At 41.1% G+C, this 13,627-nt stretch overlaps 1 long non-coding RNA gene across 1 annotated transcript; it reads right to left on the bottom strand.

Moving 5' to 3' along the window:
• Nucleotides 1–5,061: 5,061 nt before the first annotated feature.
• Nucleotides 5,062–6,720, bottom strand: LOC139556361 (uncharacterized). Its single transcript, XR_011671111.1, has 3 exons — nucleotides 6,439–6,720; nucleotides 5,834–5,936; nucleotides 5,062–5,638 (listed from the first exon to the last, which is right to left on the bottom strand). It is a non-coding gene; the product is annotated as an uncharacterized lncRNA (long non-coding RNA).
• Nucleotides 6,721–13,627: the final 6,907 nt, after the last annotated feature.

The following is a 13,627-nucleotide window of genomic DNA, read 5'->3' as shown; positions in this document are numbered from 1 at the left end:
TATGGCTGAGGAAGAGCTGAATTGCACAGCACAAAGAATCGAAGAAAGGTGATAATGAACCGTATTGTGTTACCCTCAGTATGAGCTCATCTTCTTCAGGGTAAGAAAATATAGACAAAACATTAAGTGCCAAGTCAAGGTCAAAGTTGTCACAGTGAATGCATTTACCCAGCAGAGTGGAAGTACTGAGATGAGGCGCCTGCGATTATTTATGAGTTAGTGGATCCTCCTATCCTGAGGCAGAGAGTTGGTTGAGGAAAGCAATAAGTGTGTCTGTATACGTGTGAGCATGGAGACATACACACACACACAACAGATGGAATCTAGTCAGCATCACATTATTTTGGAAAAACTTGTTTTTCTAGACAAATGTAGTGTTTTTTTAACAGGCCTGTTACTTGGTGATCCAATAAGTGCTGTTTGGTCCTGCTAGGTAGCAGACTGTGATCTGATTGCTGTTGATAGCATTAGCCTGTGGCTAGCAAGTCTCAAAATGTCACTTTGAGAAATCTGTGAGTTATACTGCTTTACTGCAATTTCCCTGCAATGCTGTTTAAGAAGGAAAGACGCACCACACTAACGAGGCTTTACCAATTTTTGTGACATACAGTTGAAGTCGGAAGTTTACATACACCTTAGCCAAATACATTTAAACTCAGTTTCACAATTCCTGACATTTAATCCTAGTAAAAATTCCCTGTCTTAGGTCAGTTAGGATCACACTTTATTTTAAGAATGTAAAATGTCAGAATAATAGTAGAGAGAATGATTGATTTATTTCAGCTTTTATTTCTTTCATCACATTCCCAGTGGGTCAGAAGTTTACATACACTCAATTAGTATTTGGTAGCATTGCCTTTAAATTCTTTAACTTGGGTCAAACGTTTCGGGTAGCCTTCCACAAGCTTCCCACAATAAGTTGGGTAAATTTTGGCCCATTCCTCCTGACAGAGCTGATGTAACTGAGTTAGGTTTGTAGGCCTCTTTGCTCGCACATGCTTTTTCAGTTCTGCCAACAAATTTTCTATAGGATTGAGGTCAGGGCTTTGTGATGACCTCTCCAATACCTTGACTTTGTTGTCCTTAAACCATTTTGCCACAACTTCGGAAGTATGCTTGGGGTCATTGTCCATTTGGAAGACCCATTTGAGACCAAGCTTTAACTTCCTGACTGATGTCTTGAGATGTTGCTTCAATATATCCACATAATTTCCCCTCATGATGCCATCTATTTTGTGAAGTGCACCAGTCCCTCCTGCAGCAAAGCACCTCCACAACATGATGCTGCCCACCCCCGTGCTTCACGGTTGGGATGGTGTTCTTCGGCTTGCAAGCCGCCCCCTTTTTCCTCCAAACATAACGATGGTCATTATGGCCAAACAGTTATATTTTTGTTTCATCAGACCAGAGGACATTTCTCCAAAAACTACAATCTTTGTCCCCATGTGCAGTTGCAAACCGTAGTCTGGCTTTTTTATTGCGGTTTTGGAGCAGTGGCTTCTTCCTTGCTAGGGGCCTTTGAGGTTATGTCGATATAGGACTCGTTGTACTGTGGATATAGATACTTTTGTACCTGTTTCCTCCAGCATCTTCACAGGGTCCTTTGCTGTTGTTCTGGGATTGATTTGCACTTTTCGCACCAAAGTACGTTCATCTCTAGGAGACAGAACACATCTCCTTCCTGAGCAGTATGACGGCTGCATGGTCCCATGGTGTTATTATTGTTTGTACAGATGAACGTGGTACCTTCAGGCGTTTGGAAATTGCTCCCAAGGATGAACCAGGTGTTGATCTTGGCTGATTTATTTTGATTTTCCCATAATGTCAAGCAAAGATGCACTGAGTTTGAAGGTAGGCCTTGAAATACATCCACAGGTACACCTCCAATTGACTCAAATGATGTCAATTAGCCTATCAGAAGCTTCTAAAGCCATGACATTTTCTGGAATTTTCCAAGCTGTTTAAAGGCACAGTCAACTTAGTGTATGTAAACTTCTGACCCACTGGAATTGTGATACAGTGAATGATAAGTGAAATAATCTGTCTGTAAACAATTGTTGGAAAAATGACTTGTGTCATTAAATGACTCCAACCTAAGTGTATGTAAACTTCCGACTTCAACTGTATCTTTCAAGCCACTGACTATCTTTACTAGTGCCCAGCTTTTGTGCTTATACACATATTTAAAGTGACAAAGGCTAACAAAACCCAATAAAATCAATGCTCTGATTCACTACCAAACCGTGATACTTCATCACAGAGAATGAGAGAAGAGAGAAGGAAGCAAGGATGAAGAGAGTCAGGAAGATGCCGTGCAGTTTTTCAGAATGTAAGTCATGAAATCAATGCTGGAAGAATTACTAAAAAGGAATACGTTGGTTGGTAGGTAGTAAAATAAAGGCTAGATTTCGTATTTGTTTAATTTGACAAGAAACACATCCATAATTTAGATGTGATGTCAATATGAGAATTCAACCAGTGATGGCCTATATTTTTATAATGTTTATAAGGGTTCATTAGAGTACATAATAAAAAAAAGGCATTACACTGTTTCTGTTTGAGTGCACATTATGTTCTCAGCAGCTCCTTCAGTCCAGACAGCTGTAGAACAAAAGGAATTTATGCATCAGAGTGTATAGTAGCAGACTGAGAGGTATTGCTTACGGAAGATGGCCCTTGCTTATCTCCTCACACCAAGTCATAAGCTGAAGATAAGAGCGTCTGCTAAATGACTTAAATGTAAATGTAAATGTAAGATGCATTATACAGCTCTGGCCATTACAATGTTGCAGGTACTGTGAAGCAAATGGTGTCACCCTCTGCGTCACAATGGGATTTGATTAGCTCTTAGCGTCCGTTGCTAGGGCCGTTGCTAGAACTTGACAAATTCTGGCTACGTAATGAACATAAAAAAATCTATAACATTCGTTGCTATGCTGGTTTCTATGTTCTGATTGCATTGATTAGAAGAGGCGTGCGGAGAGGCACTTGCAGTCAAAATACAGGGTAAAATGGGATAAAGTGAATGGAAATTATTGCAGAGATCAACTTTGTTTACGTAGCAGGGATAAAGAGAACACCCATTTATTTGACTGTAGTGATCTCCAAAATGTTTATTGACATAGCAACGGACACTAAGAGCTAATCGAATCCCATTGTGACGCAGAGGGGGACAGTATTTGGCATGACAGGCCACTTCAGTATGGTGCATACTGTATGTGAGGAGAGGTCTGTGGAGACTAGAGGTCTATGGTCTAGGATTTAAAGCGTATTAACTTGATTTCAAGCCTGTGTATTGACCCCTATCTGGCTGAATCAACCTGCTGTGTGCACCAGAGCCTGGCAGTCCTCTTATCAAGAGTAAGCCCTTCTCTTTGTTCACCGGCCACAGGGCGGGATGCCTCCAGAGTCTATGTCAGACTTCAAATGGAGTAAGGCTTTATCTTCAACTTTTCGGCTCCCGGTCCTAGACCACTATGATCTTTTACTTCAAAATAAACGTTCTCTGTCCATTGGCCTGGGATAACCATACCACTTTTTGAGATTGATTACTCACTCACTCACTCACTCACTCACTCACTCACTCACTCACTCAGTCAGTCAGTCAGTCAGTCTTCAATCCACTAGCCCCTCATTCTCCGTTACAGAATACAACTAATACACTGTGTTATGATACCCTGCTAGATAATCTGCTTAAAGTCATTAAAGGTCAAACGTATTCGTTTTTATCTCAATGTCAAATCATTTCTGGGTAACAATTAAGTACCTTACTGTCATTGTTTTCAATTAAAATGGTAAAAGAGAAACAAAAATAGCTTCTTAGCACTGAGCAATTTCTCAAGCAAGAATTTTGCGATGACTTTCCAGGAGTGGTTTGATTTGGGAGGGGAAAACAGAAAACTAGCTGTTATTGGCAGAGAGATTTGGAACTATCCTTCTTATTGGTGTATTCATTAATTGATCGCCAGGTGATGTCAGCAGACAGGCCAAAACTCGATCCCACCAAAACAGCCTGACATTTCAGACAGTATTTTTAAACAGCTCTTACACTAAAAGGGAATTGTCATAATTTTCACAAATTCACAATATTATTCCAACCTCATAGCGTGGAAAACACAGAAAAATCACGTATTTGACTGCACTGGGCCTTTAAAAAAATGCACAAGAATGTGGATCGTATGAAATTCTACATCATGAAAAGTAGTATTTTCCCAAAGCTTTGTGATAACATAATCTCAGCCAGCACACAATTTCATGTCAGGTTTCAGCAGTATATGCTGCATTCAGGGTCTGCAGCTCACAAACTCATGACTCACTGTGATTTTCTTCATCTTCCTTTCAGAGGCGTAACTAATCAGAGGACATTGTGTCCCAGTCAGAATGCCCCGGCAATGATGTGGACGCTGTATTTGATTACCAATTTAGCCGTATCACATCAGAAGATGAGACACCACTATGCTAGCATCTTAATAATAGCTATAAATATTCCATAACCAAGACGGGGAGTCGGGGACGTCATTGAGGGGCAGGGGGATGTTGGAGTTCATATCGGTTGCTCCGCTGTATTTTGATTTAAGTTGCATTCAATGAAATAATTATGTGACACATGTCTATTCTCCCGCAGCAAAGAGCCATAATATGATTAAGGTATAGTCACTGTGTACACTGTATGGCTCTGCTACATCCAAATTGGCATTGAATGGGGAAACATAAGAGAGGGTAGTTTATCCATAAACTGTCTGTAATAGCTTTCTGTTGCTCAATTGGTATAGCAGAGAAGGTGGAAGAGGTGGCTTTTAAGGCCATCATAGCTGTAGTGTTATTGTTGTGCTCAAATATACATTTCAACTATTTCAAATACCATAGTTTGGAGATTTGATCTTTGCGAACTTTCTAAAGTAAAGGGTAGCGCTGCATGGAGTGTCCACTGCCTTAAAAGACCATGTGTATTGTGTGTGGATATCTCGTTCAACCAGAAAGTCTCAGCTCAGTGAGATAACAGACCCCATTATTTGTTATGTTTATTGATTAGCAATGAAAGGAAAGGCTGGGAGTCCTTAATTGGAGTAAATTGTATTTTTAATGGCATAGACAATTAATTGATTGATAGCTATTGATTTTGGCCCCAGATGAATCCACATTTGTGTAGTTGTCAAGGTTTGATCTGGTCTGTCAATATTTAGACATGTCCATGTGCATGCAGATAGCATGGGTCAGGTCTAACTGATGACATCATCATTAACATCTACTGGCAACCATCTTCATATTAATCTCCCAGGCTCCTGGCCAGCGAGATAGAATAAACTTCTGTTAACCATGGCCACACCATCCAACTGCTGACGTCAAATGTAGCTGATCTGCGTGTAGCTCAAGCGGGACTTGATACTGCAACCTTGCTTCAGTCCAACATCTAAGCAATTATCCCAAATGGGATGAAACTATGGATGGAACAGCTGGTGTTTAGGATGCAACATAGTATGTTTACTCCATCTCGTGTACCATGTCTTACATTTATTTTGATGGGATCGATTCTGAAAATAAGCCTCTGTAAATTCCAGAAGATATATTGCTGCTATTTGAATGAGAAGAAAAAGCCTTCTGGGCATTTTGCCCTTTGCTTGATTGCTTGATGTTCCCACTGTTAAATCAAAATGGAAATATTGATGTGAGAAGAGGAGCAATTTGCTTAATGTGAAGTCCAATATGAATGATCTAATCTATTTAGATGCCTGACTGATATTCAGAGAACTCCTTAATTCATATTTATTGATGCAATGAACAAACATTAAAGTGGCAATCAGCAGATGAAACAATAAAAAAAGCATCTCCCTACCCCTCTTTCTTTAAAAAGCTGAGGGATGGGACTGGAGAAATGTAACCACTCTCAAATTCACAGACAGAGCTATGGATACAAGGACCTGGGGGAGAAGAAAAATCTGTTGGAAATAGAAACTAAGTAAGTAATAAATAAACGTAAAAATTGTGTTAGCTAATTGATGCCTGGTTAGCAATGTCATGTTTTATGGGATAGAGTGAAACATATTTTGTTGCTATATCAGTTTCAACCTGTCAGTGCCACCGACTAGTTAGCTAGTGGTTAGTGCTTAGCTAGCTAGCTAACGTTATCGATCATTTTTTTTGCACAATTAATGTGATAACTAGCTAGCTAACTAATGATTTGCCCTATATTTTAAACACTTATATTTTTAGGTGAAGAAGTTGCTATCTTTTAATACCAATATGCATGGAAATATGCTAGCATCACTGTTCAGTAGCTAGCACAACAGCTAAGGTACCTAACGTTAGCAACAATATGAGTATCCTCTTTTAGTGAAATACTTACACTGTCGTCTCTAACATGTAGGCTCAGCATTCCCAAACAGTCCCATTACAAGTCAAGTCATAATGTTGAACAAACTGAAATTGAAATTACTTTACCTGTTGTCTGCCGATTTTTGTCCCTATGTCAGAGATAATCCGAGACAAAATATTGATAGGGAAATGCTATTGTTTTTTTGCACGAGACAAACACTTGCACAATATGGCCGAGCCTTGGCTGAATTATCAGCCTTACTGTATATCATAGCGATAAAAGACTAATAAACTGTTTCAGAGAAAAGCATGTTTTCAAACCAGTTTTTTAACCTTTATTTAACCAGGCAAGTCAGTTAAGAACAAATTCTTATTTACAATGACGGCCTACCCCGGCCAAACCCTCCCCTAATCCGGACGACGCTGGGCCAATTGTGAGCCGCCCATTGGGACTCCCGATCATGGCCGGTTGTGATACAGCCCAGAATCAAACCAGGGTCTGTAGTGTTGCCTCTAGCACTGCAATGTAGTGTCTTAGACCGCTGTGCCACTCGGGAGAAGTCCACCAACAAGTAGTGGAAATAGAACACTATGACAAATCTGGGAAACCAGGCTTGGAATTCATAGCTGACCATGAAAAGGCTTTTGATAAAGTACGACTGGAATTGATATATACAGTACCAGTCAAAAGTTTGGACACACCTACTCATTCAATGGTCTTTCTTTATTTGTATTATTTTCTAATAAAAGTCCAACAGTCTGCTAATGGACAGACCTATTGTCAATCTGCCTGTAGGTAGACATTGTCTTAATGGGTAAAAGACAGTCTTGTCTCATCCCATCCCTGCTCTACAGTATTCACGATCAGAAGCATTGTAACGTGTTGTAATGCTCTGTATTGCAAGGTGACAGGCTTTGCAACACTGCCTGTCTAAAGCCTCATCTGCACCATAGCAGTGGGAAGTGGCATCCTTAGAGTGTGAATAAAATATAATATCACAAGCCTGACCAAGACACTTTATCTGTCAATCTCTGGCCTTTGTTTGGTCTTGGTGGTATTATAAATTAGATTGAACTGTGACTCCTGTCAGACAGCCAGAGAGGAAGTTATTCTCTCTCACACCTGAGCTCTGTATTGGAAATAATACTGCTAGTCTACCTAGGCGTCTCAAATGGTATTGTCCTTCCATATTCAGTGCTCTCCTTTAAGCCAGAGCCCTATGTTTTAGGCAACTTGTCAATACAGCTGTACAGTTAGTTATTCACCGCTACAGTCTTAATTCTTTTTACCCATGAACTATAGGTCAATCATCCCAGACTGAAGTAATGTATATAGACAACTAAAACCTAATGACACTATTGTTTAGCGCAATAAATTAATAAATGTTGTTGACTGTCAGCTGAACTGAAAGAGCTTTAATCTTGAGGAGATCTGTTTAAGGCAAATATTGAGACGTGCACTGATGTCAGAGTTCACAATGAAACTGAGGGATATATTGTGTTTTCCTCAGTGCTCTGTAGTAGTAGAGACTTTTGATGACAACAGCTACATCCACTTCTCTAAACTGATTTAATTCCAAGTCCAAATTCCAAAAATTATCCTGAGATGTTGTCTTTGTTGTGTATAAAGATTTGTAGAGTTTTTTTGAGCAGTTGAGTTGAGGATCAATGTGCCTTGTCAAACTATGGCATGCACATGTTTTGTATTTAGACAGAAGACTAAATAACTTTGGATTGTTCAATCCAAAAGCAGATTTACCATAACAATAGCATTTCTGACACGGTGTAAAATCTGTGGATGAATTCATAGAGAATTGTATTTTATCGTGAACCACACTTCAGACCCAAACGTTCACAAATAGTTTACAAGATCAAGTGTAATATATTATGAAAATAAAGCAAACTGGATGGAATATGGATGGAATATAAGATAATATCTTCAACATAGAAATGCTACCAAAAATTATTACAAATAACGGAGTCCCCAATGATTCACCAAACGATATTTTGAAAGAAGAAGCAAAGTATTTTAAGCATATGTTTTTGTTTCAGACTCCTCCAGATCCACTAACTGAAGTTAATTGTAGGGATTTTTTTCTCTATTAATAATATAAAATTAACAGCTGTACAGAAAGACTCAAGTGAAGGACCAAATTACAGAGGAGGAACTTGTTGATGCAATTAAAGCCTATAAGCCTGGGAAAACTCCAGGGCTGGATGGCATACCAGTGGCTGTATACCATACCTTTTTTGATATACTCAGAGGAGCATGTTCTAACCACTCCTATAAAAAAGGAAGATTATCAGATATTCAATAAGAAGGTCTGATTTCATTATTACTGAAACAGTATACAAGTGGTAAATATAAAGATCCAGTCCATTTAAAAAATTGGAGGCCACTTACACTTACACTGTTGTGATGCGAAAATTCTAGCAAAATGCATAACGCATATAATTAAAAAGGTATTGTCAGATATTATCCATCCTAATCAGTTTTTTTACATGGATGATACATTGGAGGTAATATAAGACAAGTACTAGAAATCTGTTTTATTTAATCATTTTGATGTCTTCACTATTATTCTACAATGTAGAAAATAGTAAAAATAATGAAAAACCCTTGAATGAGTAGGTGTGTCCAAACTTTTGACTGGTAGTGTATGTTTATGTACATGTACTATATATTTACAAAATAATATATGGGGGGGTTGGAAATGATGCAGACAATTACATTGATGGAAGCTACAATCTATCTGCAATATTAAAGATGATCTACCCCCCCAAAAAAATACAAAAATACAATACATGAAATTGGTGACTGATACTGTACATTGCTTTGTTGATTTGTTTTAAAGATTATTCCACAGAAAAGAAAGCTTTATCTTCATAATAGGCCAGCAACCAGGCATATTACTGCAGATAAATGAGAAGTAGATTCTAGCGGGTGTTCTCTTCTTTGTTAAAATTAATTTTCACTCCTGAGCATGCAGGACCATGAGTCCCTCCACACTCAATATTGAAATGGAGGGTCTCGTGGTGGTGTTGGTTGTCCTAAAACTGTGAGGTGGGGATTAGTTGACTCATTCATGCACATTAAAATGGATCACAACTGACATCTTGTAAGGTCATTTCAAGTGTGTTGTGAAAAAGGACTACTGGCATGATACATTAAACATGGTGGCTGATCCAGTGCACAGTGGCTGCAACACCAGACAGATGCTAGAAATGCAGATGCCAAAGCCAGAGGGTGTCTTGCATCGCAGGATGAATCAAATGTATTTTATGAATATACCTCTAAATCAAATCAAATTTTATTTGTCACATACACATGGTTAGCAGATGTTAATGCGAGTGTAGCGAAATGCTTGTGCTTCTAGTTCCGACAATGCAGTAATAACCAACAAGTAATCTAACCTAACAATTCCACAACTACTACCTTATACACACAAGTGTAAAGGGATAAAGAATATGTACATAAAGATATATGAATGAGTGATGGTACAGAATGGCATAGGCAAGATGCAGTAGATGGTATAGAGTACAGTATATACATATGAGATGAGTAATGTAGGGTATATAAACATAAAGTGGCATAGTTTAAAGTGGCTAGTGATAGATGTATTACATAAAGATGGCAAGATGCAGTAGATGATATAGAGTACAGTATATACATATGCATATGAGATGAGTAATGTAAGGTATGTAAACATTATATTAAGTGGCATTGTTTAAAGTGGCTAGTGATACATTTTTACATAATTTCCATCAATTCCCATTATTAAAGTGGCTGGAGTTGAGTCAGTATGTTGGCAGCGGCCACTAAATGTTAGTGGTGGCTGTTTAACAGTCTGATGGTCTTGAGATAGAAGCTGTTTTTCAGTCTCTCGGTCCCTGCTTTGATGCACCTGTACTGACCTCGCCTTCTGGATGATAGCGGGGTGAACTGGCAGTGGCTCGGGTGGTTGTTGTTCTTGATGATCTTTATGGCCTTCCTGTGACATCGGGTGGTGTAGGTGTCCTGGAGGGCAGGTAGTTTGCCCCCGGTGATGCGTTGTGCAGACCTCACAACCCTCTGGAGAGCCTTACGGTTGTGGGCGGAGCAGTTGCCGTACCAGGCGGTGATACAGCCCGACAGGATGCTCTCGATTGTGCATCTGTAGAAGTTTGTGAGTGCTTTTGGTGACAAGTCGAATTTCTTCAGCCTCCTGAGGTTGAAGAGGCGCTGCTGCGCCTTCTTCACAACGCTGTCTGTGTGGGTGGACCAATTCAGTTTGTCCGTGATGTGTACACCGAGGAACTTAAAACTTTCCACCTTCTCCACTACTGTCCCGTTGATGTGGATAGGGGGGTGCTCCCTCTGCTGTTTCCTGAAGTCCACAATCATCTCCTTTGTTTTGTTGACGTTGAGTGTGAGGTTATTTTCCTGACACCACACTCCGAGGGCCCTCACCTCCTCCCTGTAGGCCGTCTCGTCGTTGTTGGTAATCAAGCCTACCACTGTAGTGTCGTCCGCAAACTTGATGATTGAGTTGGAGGCGTGCATGGCCACGCAGTCGTGGGTGAACAGGGAGTACAGGAGAGGGCTCAGAACGCACCCTTGTGGGGCCCCAGTGTTGAGGATCAGCGGGGTGGAGATGTTGTTACCTACCCTCACCACCTGGGGGCGGCCCATCAGGAAGTCCAGGACCCAGATGCACAGGGCGGGGTCGAGACCCAGGGTCTCGAGCTTGATGACGAGTTTGGAGGGTACTATGGTGTTAAATGCTGAGCTGTAGTCAATGAACAGCATTCTCACATAGGTATTCCTCTTGTCCAGATGGGTTAGTGCAGTGTGCAGTGTGGTTGCGATTGCGTCGTCTGTGGACCTATTGGGTCGGTAAGCAAATTGGAGTGGGTCTAGGGTGTCAGGTAGGGTGGAGATGATATGGTCCTTGACTAGTCTCTCAAAGCACTTCATGATGACGGAAGTGAGTGCTACGGGGCGGTAGTCGTTTAGCTCAGTTACCTTAGCTTTCTTGGGAACAGGAACAATGGTGGCCCTCTTGAAGCATGTGGGATCAGCAGACTGGGATAAGGATTGATTGAATATGTCCGTAAACACACCAGCCAGCTGGTCTGCGCATGCTCTGAGGACGCGGCTGGGAATGCCGTCTGGGCCTGCAGCCTTGTGAGGGTTAACACGTTTAAATGTTTTACCTACATCGGCTGCAGTGAAGGAGAGCCCGCAGGTTTTGGTAGAGGGCCGTGTCAGTGGCACTGTATTGTCCTCAAAGCGAGCAAAAAAGTTATTTAGTCTGTCTGGGAGCAAGACATCCTGGTCCGCGACGGGGCTGGTTTTCTTTTTGTAATCCGTGATTGACTGTAGACCCTGCCACATACCTCTTGTGTCTGAGCTGTTGAATTGCGACTCTACTTTGTCTCTATACTGGCACTTAGCTTGTTTGATTGCCTTGCGGAGGGGATAGCTACACTGTTTGTATTCGGTCATGTTTCCGGTCACCTTGCCCTGGTTAAAAGCAGTGGTTCGCGCTTTCAGTTTCATGCGAATGCTGCCATCAATCCACAGTTTCTGGTTTGGGAATGTTTTAATCGTTGCTGTGGGTACGACATCGTCAATGCACTTTCTAATGAACTCGCTCACCGAATCAGCGTATTCGTCAATGTTGTTGTTGGACGCAATGCGGAACATATCCCAATCCACGTGATCGAAGCAGTCTTGAAGCGTGGAATCAGATTGGTCGGACCAGCGTTGAACAGACCTGAGCGCGGGAGCTTGCTGTTTTAGTTTCTGTTTGTAGGCTGGAAGCAACAAAATGGAGTCGTGGTCAGCTTTTCCGAAAGGAGGGCGGGGGAGGGCCTTATATGCGTCGCGGAAGTTAGTATAACAATGATCCAAGGTTTTACCAGCCCTGTTAGCACAATCGATATGCTGATAGAATTTAGGGAGTTTTGTTTTCAGATTAGCCTTGTTAAAATCCCCAGCTACGATGAATGCAGCCTCAGGGTGTGTGGTTTCCAGTTTACATAGTCAGATAAAGTTCGTTCAGGGCCATCGATGTGTCTGCTTGGGGGGGAATATATACGGCTGTGATTTTAATCGAAGAGAATTCCCTTGGTAGATAATGCGGTCGACATTTGATTGTGAGGAATTCTAAATCAGGTGAACAGAATGACTTGAGTTCCTGTATGTTGTTATGATCACACCACGTCTCGTTAATCATAAGGCATACACCCCCGCCCCTCTTCTTACCAGAAAGATGTTTGTTTCTGTCGCGCGATGCGTGAAGAAACCAGCTGGCTGCACCGACTCCGTTAGCGTCTCTCGAGTGAGCCATGTTTCCGTGAAGCAAAGAACGTTACAGTCTCTGATGTCTCTCTGGAATATTGCCCTTGCTCGGATTTCATCAACCTTGTTGTCAAGAGACTGGACATTGGCGAGTAGTATGCTAGGGAGTGGAGCGCGATGTGCCCGTCTCCGAAGCCTGACCAGAAGACCGCTTCCTTTGCCCCTTTTACGGCGTCGTTGTTTAGGGTCGCCGGCTGGGATCAGATCCATTGTACTGGGTGGAAGGCAAAACACAGGATCCGCTTCGGGAGAGTCATATTCCTGGTTGTAATGATGGTGAGTTGACGTTGCTCTTATATTCAGTAGTTCCTCCCAACTGTATGTAATGAAACCTAAGATTACCTGGGGTACCAATGTAAGAAATAACACATAAAAAACACTCCATATCAACTGAAAACATGTTTTGAAGCAGTTTATTTGGGTGCCCTGAAAGACAGGCAAATCCTTGACAAAGTTCTTTTAGACACCCAATTACAAATAGAGAGGGTCAAAGTGTAAACAGACTCACTTCAATCCTTCAAACAACAAGACTAGACAGTTTCCTCTTGATACAACAGACAAAAGAAACTTTATAAAAGCACTTAATAACCTTACCACAACCCTTCACAAAATCATTCATCTGCAGAAGTATCCACTGATTATGACAGCATCGCCAGAATAGATAGAGGGACATAAGCTTTGGCAGATAACCTGCATTGTGGTTCCGATATCACCTCTATAATTGCTCCCAAAAGTGGATTCTTGATTGTCTGCTCTCTTTCAGTCATTCACTTATTTCAAATACCTGAGTCAGCGGGATTATCAGAAGTTACGGACGCTATTGGGTCGTTCCATTTGATTTAAATCCCTTTTTGACTGCACCCCTTTTGATTTGAATGAAACTTACCATACATATTTGCCCATGTTAGAAATAGTCAGAAAGTGACTTTTTGGACCTGAATGCCAAAACATTCAGGAGATAGAAGTGGT

Source organism: Salvelinus alpinus, chromosome 27 (assembly GCF_045679555.1).
Source record: "Salvelinus alpinus chromosome 27, SLU_Salpinus.1, whole genome shotgun sequence".
Lineage (NCBI taxonomy): Eukaryota > Metazoa > Chordata > Actinopteri > Salmoniformes > Salmonidae > Salvelinus > Salvelinus alpinus.
Note: the sequence above shows the minus strand (reverse complement) of the source record. Positions and strands in the feature narration are given on the sequence as shown.